The following is a 12904-nucleotide window of genomic DNA, read 5'->3' on the forward strand; positions in this document are numbered from 1 at the left end:
AGGACTGCCCAGTCTAACAGGAGAGTTAAGGGTTTGAAATACTCATCATAAAGTAAATCGAACAAAAAAATATGAGAGCTAAACAAAAGATATATGAAGGACGGAAAAATGAAAAGTAAACCTTAAAATTGAACCAGAAATGCTGATCAAATACAGTCAGTCAAAATGGCTTTAACTAGGAATAAATATTCCCTCTGTACCACATGAATCTACACTAGCTTATAGGTCTTCTATTGACAATGTAAGAGTAAGTAAGTTTTTCCATTATTCTTTGTTTTTCATTTTACTTATCCATTATAAGTTGGCTACTAAAACCATAAATCTCATCCGGTATTTTTTTCATTAGATACTCTTCCGAGATATTCAGTGAGATATGATACACAAATGTTACAGAGCAAAAAAAAAAAAAGAACACAGACATAATTCTCTTATTTAGGAAGAAATAGCACTGCTCTCAAAAAAAGGCTTTGGTTAAAATCGAGAGATTTCCTTGCTGAGTTTGCAGCCCTAAAATTGCAGCTACAGGTTTAGCAACTGCACATTGAGAGAAACTTGAAGCAAATTTCAAGCTAAAATTCCCTGACTTCCTCTCCTCTGCACCTTAAAAATTAATATAAAAAAAGTATTTCCTGTTTAGTTAGTCAGAGGACACTCATAACACAAAAAAGATTTTTGCTTTTTCGCAACGATACCTTTAACCTGATGCCAGGTAACTAGAGAGACGTTAAAGGCGGTCTAGATAAAAGAGGAAAATTTTTCCAATGTTTCAGACTTATCTTACAGAGGACTTTCTCAACCAAAAAAAACAGAGGAATAAAATCACAATCCTTAGCTACATGTCCTTTATATTGAGTCAGCTCACATGAATCTGCAGTGAATTTCTCCATTCCTCCGCAATGTTGGCTGTGCCAAGCTCTTTTGTGACAGTTGGCTCTTAAAGCTTTAGTTTCAGGAATCTTGTTGGATGTGTGAATAGATCAGTCTTGTTTTTATAAAATGGCACTGCTAACCCTGAGAGCTGCAGAGAAAAGTCTGAATATACGACCCAAGTGAATTCTTAAGTGTTCAAAATCTAATGAGAAATAAAAGAGCCCAGCATCTTTATTAGATTTCATGATTCTTGAACATTTGGGCTCAGCAATCTTATAATCATAAAAATAGCACTTACAGAGCTTATGTAAAAAGAAGGTAGATTATCTTGTGAGACGGTATAGACCATCCTAGGTTCAGCTCCCAGCTTTTTTTCAGGACCTCCTGCACATCCTTGAGCATGTCCCTTACACATGCTCTTACCTGGGTACCTGGTCCAATTATGTCAATGGGAGTCAAATTTAGGGATAGATTGCTTTACTCCAGTGCACATTTCTTTTACTGTAAATGCCCTTCCTGATGGTTATGACACTCTCAAGATTGTGTAGACTAATACTTTATGTAGCAAAAGAAGTATTCGCTGCCCATGCAGCTTATCAAATTCAACCTTTGGTTTCCTTCAAGCTCTTCATAAAAACATACCATTTCTACTAAGTTTGACTTGCCAATAAAGATGGCAGACTTCACATTTCAAATGCTATCTCCCTTTCCCCACTATTCATAAGTTCACATTCAACAGTAATTTTACTGGCCAAGGACTGCTTTTTATTGCACACTTCGGACATGCAATGAAGCCTAAATGTGTTTAGCACCTCTAAGTGCTTTTGTAAAGCAACAAATGATTAATACCAAGCAATAAGGCATTCTGTCTCTAAAAAAACAGCATCACCTCTGTGCAACAATTCATGCTTTTGGTTTATCCCTGCACCTCCCAGGTCTGTCTAGGAACCTGAAATTTCTACGCCAATATGTTGGGAGAGACTGTTCCCAGAAGATTTTCTGCCCAGGCTTGTACCCACCAAGGATTTGAGCAGTTCACACAAACCTCAGAGGTGCATATGAGGTTTATTATGCTCCTCCAAACTCACAATTCACATATGAAGAGTTATAAAATCATAATAATGCTACTTTAAATTCTGGAAGAGTCTTTGTCCGCAATAATACTTGCTTATCTCAAAGGAGTTTTGAGAGTCATAATTATTGCAATTGTCTGTAGGTGTCTGTCTCAGCAAATAGGAGACCCACAGCCTGCACAGCATGATTTCTTTGTGAACAGCACCATCTACCTCTAGTAACTGAGTACTAGAGCAGACAGCATACAAGTATTTTAATAGCTCTCAACCCATCATTTGTTTCTTTCTTCAAACCTACTAATAGTTATGTTCCCATGTCTCTTCTGTGTATAAACCAAGGGTTGGAAACCTATAGCCAAGACCTTAATTTTCTATAGCTCCTAAATCACACTGAAATGGCCAGCACAGTATATTTTCCTGAGTCATTACTGGCAACTTGGCCACAGTGACCAGAAATTTCAGATAGCACGGCTTTGTCCCAGTACGTGATTGGGTGGAAAGCAGACACAGGCATTGCATAGTGAAGATGAACCCTGATTATCTTTTTTTTTTTTTTTTTTTAACTGGAAGAGTTGAATATGCAAATTATTAATTTGATGGGGAGTTTTACAGAATGTGTGTGTTGCCTCTTAGGCTCTTTCAACAACAAGTAATGGACATTCCCTCTGGCAAAACTGCCAGGTGGATCTTTAGGATGGAGATGCCACAAAAAACAGTGGTTAGACAGCAGTGGAGTAACCATAGCAGTTTAAAAAAAAAAAAAAAAAAAAAGCAGAAATACCCCTGAGTGAAGTTGATAACTGGAATAAGACCATCGGAGATCTGGCGTGTTGGTTGGGCTGTCAGTCTGCGCTGCAGCCTGCGAACACTACATGGCCCATGCCATTAGATGAAATGCAGATGAGCATGTGTCTCAGCGTCACACATTCAACTACCTCAGAGCACCCATGGCTTGGCATGGGATCCAGTGCAAACAATTTTTTGATGTGAATAAAAGCCAACAAAGCTGAAACCACTGAAAAGTGGTGCAAAACAACAGCAGAGTACCCTGAAAAGAAACATTACAGGCATGCTGCATTTATAGTATCTCCAAAGCAGCAATGGTCATACCATGTTTAAGGGCATTGTACGTAACACTTACGTTACTTTGTGCCATTATGTGCTGACAGAGCCATTTGCAGGGTTGCAATAGCAAGAGCTCTGTGTTTTTTTCTTATTACCTTTCTTGCTGAATGGCAGAGAATCTGGAGAAAGCCCCAGCTCCTTTGGTTTCCTCCTTGGGTTCAACAGGAAGACACAGGAAATCAGTACAAATATACATAAAGGCTCTAGGTGCCATAGTGAAAGCAGCGCCTACTGACTCAAACGGCAAGATCCCACAGCATCAGTGGACTTTGGCTTACGGAAATGTAAACATGAGAAGTGAAAAAAGAAATCTTCGGGAGTCAGTCTGAACAAAAATACATATGAGTACATTAAGCAGAGGCCTGAACCCTTGCCCAAAATTTCGTGTGAAATCTAAAAATAAATAAATTAATTAAAGTTAAACTTGGACTAATCTTTTTAAGTCATCTGTTTGCAATACCGTACCACCTAGAGTCTAGTCATGGCTTAGTAATATAATATGGTACGTGTCATACGAACAGAAAATACAGACCTAAGTCAGCCCTCTCTTTACTTCACCTTTTAGACATTGCTGCACTTTCTAGCCTGCAAAGAGCATGAATGGAAAAAGGAGTTAAGCAGAAAATCTCTCCGCGTTGTCATTCACGTTCACAAGCAGGATCCTGAGTCCTGCCTAAGCTCTGAAGTCGTTGCCTAGACCTTTCTCTTATAAATGGCAATAACAAAAGAGGCTTTTTAAATTCAAAAGCCAGACTACAAGTTAGAGCAATCAACCCCCACAAAGGAAATTCAAATGTGACAGAAAGAAACAAAAGCGTTAGTAAACAAATGTCTCCAATGAGACTGCAGGATGAGTCCTTCCTTTCAGGGTCACCATCAGTTTACTGCAGCTCAGGTTCCCCCAAACCTGGGTTGCACCAACTCTGCATCGTTCCGCTGTGCACCTTGGCCTGGCTCTGCCTCTGCTCCTGATTCCTTTCTGGAGTCAGAATTGGGTGCCTAAATAGTACTATTTAAAATATATATATATGCCCGTAAGCACTTATTTTTGAAAAACAGACTTTGCAACATAAATTAGCATAAGCTAGAGAACTTTAACAATACAAAGCACAATGCCTGAATGCCTTTAAAATTCTGGACCTTGCTATGTTATCAGGAACACTTAGCACCTCAGAATGACTCAGCTGCATTTGTTCCCCTTTTCCCCACTGCTCTGGCCTTGAACTTCCACTAATTGCCTGATTACTAGCTTCAGTTGCAAAGGATAATTGCAAATGATGGCCTCAATAGTTAGTTATGGGAGGATTTATGGAAGGAGACCTGCAGGAGGGGAAACCTTCTGCACAAACCAGTTTTCTGCTGTATGGAGAGGTCAGGGATAAGACACGGTTTCCTTCTTCCAGCTGCTTATTGCTGCAGAAGGTACTTCTGTTGCAGGTCCCCATGCTTTCCCCAAGGGGAACAATGAAAATCTTACTAATAGGTGTGCCAGGCTATGTCTCCCTGCAAGGGAAATAAGCTCTCCATCACAACCAGTTTCATCCAGTTCACACAGTACTCCCTGCAGAACTCGGACCTGTGAGCACCATTTCCCCAAAAACAAAACAGTCCCCCCCACACCAAGAGAAAGGTAAATACACTCATAAATTGAGGTCCTCGGGCACTGTAGTGAGAGAAGCCACCTAAATACTTACACAGCTGCCAAAATATGTTGGAGAACGAATTTAATGTGGCAGGCTGTTTATTGTAATGACCGGCATATGGTATTTCCAATAAAACATAAGGGGAAAAGAAAGTTAACAATCATACAAAGCTTTGGGAAGAGGCTGAACACAACGCACTGCTTTGCAAGTTCCTTGTTTAAATTCCTGACTGCTGACAGCGGCAATTTGTCGGCGGTGAGGAATGGCAATTACCGCTGCAGCAGCGCCACATGCTAAGCGGCGGCAGGCAGAAGGCGGCAGGGAACCGGGAGGCCGCTTTCCCCACCGGACCTGATGAAATACAGTTCTTTCGCTCCCTGCAAAAATGTTTTATTAAAGCTGTCAGTCTGCTATAAAATAATGACAGGTGTTACTCCAATCAGCAGCCTTAGTTTTTTTACTTAGGAAAAAGCTAGAGCCTCGTCTAATAGCAAAAACCAAAAAAGAAAGAAAGAGAGAGAGAGAGGGAGAGAGAGAGAACAGAACAGGATAAACATTTCCTCACCAAGAGGACTATGCAAACAAAATTTGATGTGCTGTTGTTATTAAAGCACTGGGAAACATATGGCAGCAATTTCAACATAATAGATACATTATAAATATTTTCATTTACAACACCCTGACAGAAGCTGGACATTCAGGAGAAATTGCCATTTACCTTATCCTGGTAAGGTACTTTGCATCTATGTCTGCAACTAGTTAGTAAAAGTGTGACAGTTGCGGACAGATTCTAGCAGAGCAGCTGGAAAACGGCAACATCTTTCCGCTGAGAGGAGAAAAAGAGAAACAAGTTGCAGAGATTTTTCAGCTGAGGTTTTCAGTTTGAAAAAACGTCAGCCTCCTGTTCTGACCAACCGTTCTCCCCTTTGCACGTTGTTTTCATGGCTAAGCCTGGATAGTTGTTAGCCCTGATAAATAATGACTGATGGAAAAAAAATATTTGTTTGGAGTGCTAAAACTACTGACATACAGTACCTAAAACCGGCATCTGAGAAATGCCGGCTGTTTGAACCAAGCCCTGTGCACTGGCCTAAGACACCCCTATGCGGTGTAAGCGTAGGGTGTTATGACACCCTGAGACTCCCTACGTGTGATCTGTTTGAAATGAGATAATCATCAGCATCCCTGAAGCGCATTTTTGAGAATAATCACACAGTTTCAGTGGTATTATTCACATGCTTTTTGAAGTTAGCGTGTTCCTTAATGCCGTGTTGAATTAGGTCCTCAATACACGAGATAACTAACTCCGACCTGTGAATACTATAAAAATATATAAAGAGGACTCCTCTACAGCCATTTCCAGGACACAGAGCAAATGGTACTGGCTGTAAAACTCCATCCACTCCCTCCCCAAGCTGGTATTTCATGCTGTTTATGAAGCTCAGCCAAGGGGAATGGGGGAAGTAGCAAAGAAACAGTCCAGTATGGCACAGCCTATCGTAGTGCTAGGTATTAGTGGCAGATCTACCAGCAGTTCGCATTTGCCCAGCAACAGCAGATTGCTCACCTGCCTGATTTGATTTCACCGCTGGCAGCAGCAGCTCCACAAGGTGGTGCAGCACCGTCAGAAATCCATTAGGCACCAGCAGACCAGCACCATCGGCACCCCAAAGCACTCCCCGGGGGGAAGGGCTTTCGCAGGATGCTGCCTTGCCAACGGCAGCAGAAGCACAGCAGTGTCCCAAGCAGTAGCTAAAGGAGATTTCTACAGAAATCAGGCTTTCTTTATCCTTTAAATCATTTTTCTCAACCAAAGAAGTAACAATACCCAAAGGGGAAGGAGTGCCTCAGCCACTGAATTCTGTACTCCTAAGGCAAAGTCCTCAAAAACCAGCACAGTTTTTTTGTCTGAAAATGTTTACCGTGAGTCCAAGAGAAGCTTCTTACGTCATACAAAGCTGTTTTCCTACACAAACTCCTTTTGTCTGAAAGTGGGTTTCAGTACCCACTGTGCTCATCCGCAAGGCCTTAGCTAAAGGTTTTTCATGTCCTATTTTCCAGCTAAAGTATTTTTATAGCAACAAGAGTAGTAGTAAATAACTGTTTCTCAATTCAGAATAGCCATTCTTCGCTTTTTTGAAGTGTTCCAGTGAAAGACAGCTGCTGAAAAATTCTTTTGAGGCTTATTCCCTAAAAGCCAAGAATAGGAGATTCCTGTTACTAAAGGGAATCTCTTAAAAAATGTTGGCTTTTTTCAAGTATTAGGGCGAGCGCATTCAAAACCTTACCCACATCAGCTGCCACATAAAGCAGAGGCATGTTACCACGCGAGTCCCAAGCACAAAGCTTTCTCTCCAAAAGCCATATGTATTTCTAACACGTGTAGAAGGAAGTCGCCTGAGCTTTCATCAAAAAATACTGTATCCTGCCTTGAACCACATACGAGGGTGAGGGGTTAAGGAAAAATACGCCCTCTCCCACTAATGCTGTGAGGAGCTTTGGGACTGGGCTCAAGAAGTTACTTGGCATGACAGAGGGGCAAGGAGCAGCCAGAACTGTAGGGAACTATCCCTGGTGCCTCCCTCTCCCCGGCCCTCTAGGTGAATTTGGGACGCTGGAGCTGTAGGGCTCTCTTGGTTTTGGTAAGGCCAGTCTGTTCTCAAACCTTGATGCAGACACCCTGAGAAAAAATATTCAAAAATGTATTAAAAACACCCAAGCGGATAGCACTTGAAATACACAGATGATAATTCTTTAACACGCTATGGAACTAATTTTATAAAAACCTAAAGCATGGTATTAAGCTGATCATTTGACCATTTTGGAAAAGATTCTTCTTGAATTTCTATATAATCCTCCATTCTGATCACAGTAGGAATCTGTTCAATGCTAAGTACCGTTACCTGGGATATTTTTGTCTGCACTTTTTAATGGAAGAGGTACATTTGGACACGATCTCAAAAACAAAAAACTCTCCCAGATGAAGTGGATGAAACGTAGCTCCAAATGCAATGATCTGCACTATATCAGTTGGACCTTGACCTTGTTGTCTCTTAAACATCACCTTTCTTCGCCTATTAATAACTGGGGTATATCCCAACCTGTTTCTCTCTCAGGTGAATCTGGCAGCATGAGGGAAAGCAGTTTGGATATTGGAGAACGACAGCATGAGGTACCCAATAGCGACATTAGATAGATGGGGCACTATACTAAGCCTGGAAGACCTGTTCAATAATTGCAATGTCGAAACAATGACATTTCAAAGCACAGAGAGGGATGTGCCTGCCCAGTTTTTCACTTTCTTCTCCTAATTTTTTTTCATATTTTGGATATATTTATGGGTTAAAAAAAAAAATAGCTAAGATAGAACACAAAATTTTTTTCCTTTGGATTTTTAGCAAGGTTGTCATTCTCACTTGTGAAGAGCCGTGCCTGCCACTTAATACTTCAACAGTGTGAGGGAGAAAGGACATGAAAAACGTGAAAGTTCTTCTTTCAAGCAAATTATACTGAAAGGTCTCCAGCCACTACACTAGAAACCATCACAAAATCGCCTTGAAAAAGTAGGTTCTTAATTTCTTCTTCTTCCTCAGTTTCTCTTCAAGAAAGACAGTCACAAGCACTGACTGTACTAGCGGTAGATACTTACTCCATTTTCCTGCAGAAGCAGAAGCTTTAAAACTATTCAAAAACAAATGTGAACAGACTCAGGCACATTTAATGTAGACTTGTTTACATGCACAGTCACACTGAGTTAAATTTGTTCAGATTTAACACGGATTTAACAGTGGCTCTGAGCAGTCTCGTCTCAAAATCAGTGAAAATATGGAAGTTTGGGATAATATTTCAGTCTAATCTTGGCTTGTCAAATGGCCAATTGCCTCAAGAAGTCGCAAGTACCTGCTCAAAAGACAAAGAAAAGTCTCAGACAGCCCGTACAAAGGCAAATGCTGTCCAGCTCTCATTATCAGCACTCTCTGTGTTTCCATCTCTTCAAAGCTAAGAATACCAATCAGCTTTAATGGTTGAAAAGAATTACTCAGCCTGTTTGATAAAAATGCCTTCAAGCCATGTATAGGCTGTGACAAAGTTTTCTAATTAAATAGTTTCATTAAGCACCGGAGCATACCTTTCTAAATCCCAAAGCTGCCAGCTCAGGGCACGATCCTCCTCTCACTGAACTCCAAAGGAGGAGGATCCCTGTATTTACATTTCTCCATGTTCTGCAGATTTTAAGAATCAATAAGCAAAAGTTATTCTAAATCTCAAAAACTACACATTCTCTTTGGGATCACTCTAGGCAAATTACTTATTGATTTTTCGCAGCACATACTGCTGATTTTCACAGGCCTCAGACTGTTTAGTTCTGGCATCTTGTCACGCAATCATAAAAATTTTCCTCTGATAATATGGATATAATCCAAATTTATAATGTGTTTGAGTCAATATAAAACTTGGGCTGTCTCAGAACACCAAGGTTATAAAGTGAGCGTTTCTAAAGAACAAACATCAGCATGTCAATCACTTCAGAAGAAAAGCCCAGATGGAGACACACGCTTCCAGAGGTGGCCCCAGCCATAATGCAACTGGAAGGCATAGGAGGGAGGAAAGCGAGGCTACTGCTCGTCATCTGATGAAGGCCTACAGACAGGAGAAGCTCAGTCCCTCCATCTGCCATGAGCCCCGTCTCTGTCATGCTCCCAGTGCAGTGCTGTGGCTGGGCACATACCTGCCTTCCCGTATGTGCCATGCAGCTCTGCACCGGGTGTGTGAGTGAGCCTGTCTCCAACCCACAGGGGCCACGATGTCAATGCCAGTGAAAGAGGAATGGTTTAGCTCCCCCATTAAATTCAACCCCCCAATCTCCCCCATTCTCATTCCTCTTCACTTTCCCCAGATACGGCCAGAATCAGAAGTGCTGAAATACTATAGAAAAGATTCCACCTACAGCCTTTCTCTGATCCAAACAAAAGCTGGAAGGATTAAAGAAAAATCCTTTTGAGAAAGTTCACTCCTACAAAAAATATCATGCTCATTCTTGCAAAAGTAAAAAGGCCAAAATCCCAGTGGTATAAGTCAAGAAACTCCAGGAACTTCAGTATGCAGCTTATGGATTCTGGACAACTCCACACTCCACTAGGAACAAAAACTCTGGAACGGTTTATCAAATTTTTCACTGTCAATTGCTCCACACGCCGTACCTTGCACAACCTATATACCAGGTTTTTCAACTCAATTGACAAATTGTAGTTTGGGGTTCAAAAGTTATGCTCTATACAGCATAATACATTGCTAGAATTCTCCTGCCTAGTCCTTCGCAAAAGTCCAAGGAAAGCCCTCAGATATAGCGCTGTCAGTCAACTGCACCGAAAACCGGAAGACTCTGCATGAAATAATTTAGCAAAAATGAGGGTCACAATCTAGAAATCTTGAACGCTTTAATTAACCTTTCAGGAGAGCATCTTTTTTTCCTCTTTATTTTTAAAATATACATGAAGGATGCACAGGCAATGGCAATCTCCCTGGCAGGCAAAAAAGTGATGAAGAGACAGTCAAGCCAAGAGAATTGTAAGGCTGCAAGTGAGTACATGTAATGGACTCAAACATCACATCCAGGGAAGAGTCATGTCTTCCTACATCTGCTGATAGCATGAGTAAGGAAATTAGGACCCAGTTTATTATGGTTGCATCTTTCCATGACACTCTTTATAGCTGCGAAAATATTCATTTTAATTTTGCTTATTCTTTCGCAAGGAAATCTACCAAGCTTTGGCCAGCAAGGAAAATCTATGTTTCAAGAGATTTTTTTCATCTCCCTCACCTAAGAGGAAAGAGAACAGAATTTCTTTTCCGTAACAGCATATTTGGAGTAGCCCTCCAGCAACGGTGGGGCCACTCACTACATATTGCTTTAGCTAGCAAGAGCCCATCACACAGGAAGAGCTAATGCATCGGATAGAAACAAGTGTCAAGACCCATACACTCACACATATAAATAATATAGAATATGAGACATTCCTGTGAGCACAGAGATTTCTGGAGGGCACTTTAATATTTTGTTTACATCTAAAAATAAAAGCAATTCCTTAAACAGCTGCCTCATAATCCCCAGCTGTTTGTAAACATAAAAGGAAAGTGACATTTGTGCTTCACAACAGCTATTAAATTATATATCTACAACCAAATCTAGCAACTCTGCTTTGATTTATACAGCAATGAAAACTTCAGGCAGCTCACAGAACCATGTTGTGCATTAATAGAAAATGCACTAACTGTTCCACCTATAGTGGTCTAGAGCTCGAGGTGTGAAGAGAACAAACAGATTTTTCTTCCCTGCCTTTTCCCAGCAGACAACCCCTTCTAAACTGCTGCAAGTCACTCCTGAGCTCATTACCTTTCCCAGCATCCCAGAAAGCAAGGGCTTTTGCCAGTGAGCTGTGTCTCGTTCCCCAGGGAAATGGAGGACACAGAGCCGACAGGAGGCTGGAAAGCAGAGGTAGACTTCCTCAGCCCTCTCCCTCTCTCGTCTCCATATACCTCAGCAAAATCCCAGTGAACATCCCAGATTACACCCTGCTACCAGACCCTTCAGGGGAATCCCACAGATCCCTTCCAGCCCCCTGAAATCCCGTTGTGGTCCTATATGTATGAACTTTGGAAGAACCTGAACATCAGTCTTCCTCCCCCCTGCCCCCTCCAACTACACCAATTGTTATATGGAAAGATAAAAACCTTGCCTGGCCTTATTTCAATGATATTAAAACAAACTCCTTTTGAGTGGGCTGACTTGTCAAGCTATCTAGAGCACTCCCAAACCTCCTCATTACCTACCTCTTCATCAGGCCTCTGTCACCTATAAGCTCGACCAGCAATGATTTTGCACTGTTTCCAGATAAAAAATGTTGAATAGCTCCTGCCTACTCTGAATCCATGCTGACCCCAGCTGTGCAAAATAAATAAATAAATAAATAAATAAATCTGATAGCTATTATTCATTCAGTAACTACACCTTCAGCTGTGTCAATCATTTTTTAATCCAATTAACGTAAGCTCTTCTGATGTGGTATCGCTAATTCTTTTATGAAACGTAACGCAAACTAGGTTAAATGCTTTACAAAAACTTTACCGGACTAAGCATATCACACCCACCACTTCCTTTACCAGTCAAATTTGTAATCTCATCAGGATCAAACAAGTCTCGGTTGGCAAGAGACTATTTCCATAAACCATGCTGGCCGGCAGACGTTATATTGCCATCTATGATGTTCCCTGAATCCCTTCTGAGATCTTCCATCATTGCCCACAATTGATGTCAGGCTAACCGAGCTGAAAGCATTCGAGCAACAAGGGAAGATGATGTAGACAGTTGTTCTTTCTAAATATTGCATCATGTTGCCATTTCTGAATCACTATTACAGATTTTATCATCTTCATCTACAAGTGGGCCTCGTAACACTGCTACGTTTTCTTTTTCCAGACATACATAAGAAAATCCTTCTGCCAGATACGGGTTTTTGCTAGTATCTTTAGACATCATATCATACTGCTAGCAAATTCCTTTCTCTTGGCCCTTTCTGTATGTTTTTCCCCCCTCTTTTTATTTCTTTTTCCTTCACTTATCCATTGATCTAGACTGGACTTTAAGCCAGAAGTGGGTATTTTTTTCCTGATTTCTTTCTCCCTGACTGCTGAATTGTGGCATTCTTCATGAGAAGGCACGCCAACCTCCATTCACATTTGGCTCTTTATAGTTTTCCTTTCAACTGATTTCAATCTTATAAATTCTCTTAAGAAATTACCCTTTTTGAAATACAAAGCACATGTGGACTATCTCCTGTCTACATTGAATATAATCTGGCCAGAGTCAATGGTCCTTAAGCAACCACCAACTTCTATTCACCAATTGATTTATCTTCTTTTATCATAATGAAGTCCAAAATGCAGTAACTTTGTGGTAGGCATAATAGCTTTTGGGTTAAAAAATTATCACTGACAGTTTTAGAAGCTCTGTCGAGACTTCAGGAGACAACGAATATGTCATCCAGCTTAAAGAACATCTCCTTTTTGCCACGCAATAATTTCCTATTCATTAGTTCACTATTGCGTCACCCTTCAGTGTGTCATGTGCTGGTAGCTCTCAGAGACAGGAAACTCAGCTAGGTTGTCTACAGGTCCAAACCTGAAAATACGGTA

At 40.9% G+C, this 12904-nt stretch overlaps 1 protein-coding gene across 1 annotated transcript in view; it reads right to left on the reverse strand.

The window, feature by feature from the left end:
• Positions 1 to 6352, reverse strand: part of LOC104142611 (inositol 1,4,5-trisphosphate receptor-interacting protein-like 1) — a 119767-nt gene extending 113415 nt beyond the window's left edge. Inside the window, exon 1 of the mRNA XM_068952036.1 lies at positions 6279 to 6352. The gene's annotated coding sequence lies outside the window, so the exon portion shown is untranslated. The remainder of the gene's footprint in view (positions 1 to 6278) is intronic.
• Positions 6353 to 12904: the final 6552 nt, after the last annotated feature.

This window comes from Struthio camelus, chromosome 8 (genome assembly GCF_040807025.1).
Source record: "Struthio camelus isolate bStrCam1 chromosome 8, bStrCam1.hap1, whole genome shotgun sequence".
Taxonomy (NCBI): Eukaryota; Metazoa; Chordata; class Aves; order Struthioniformes; family Struthionidae; genus Struthio; species Struthio camelus.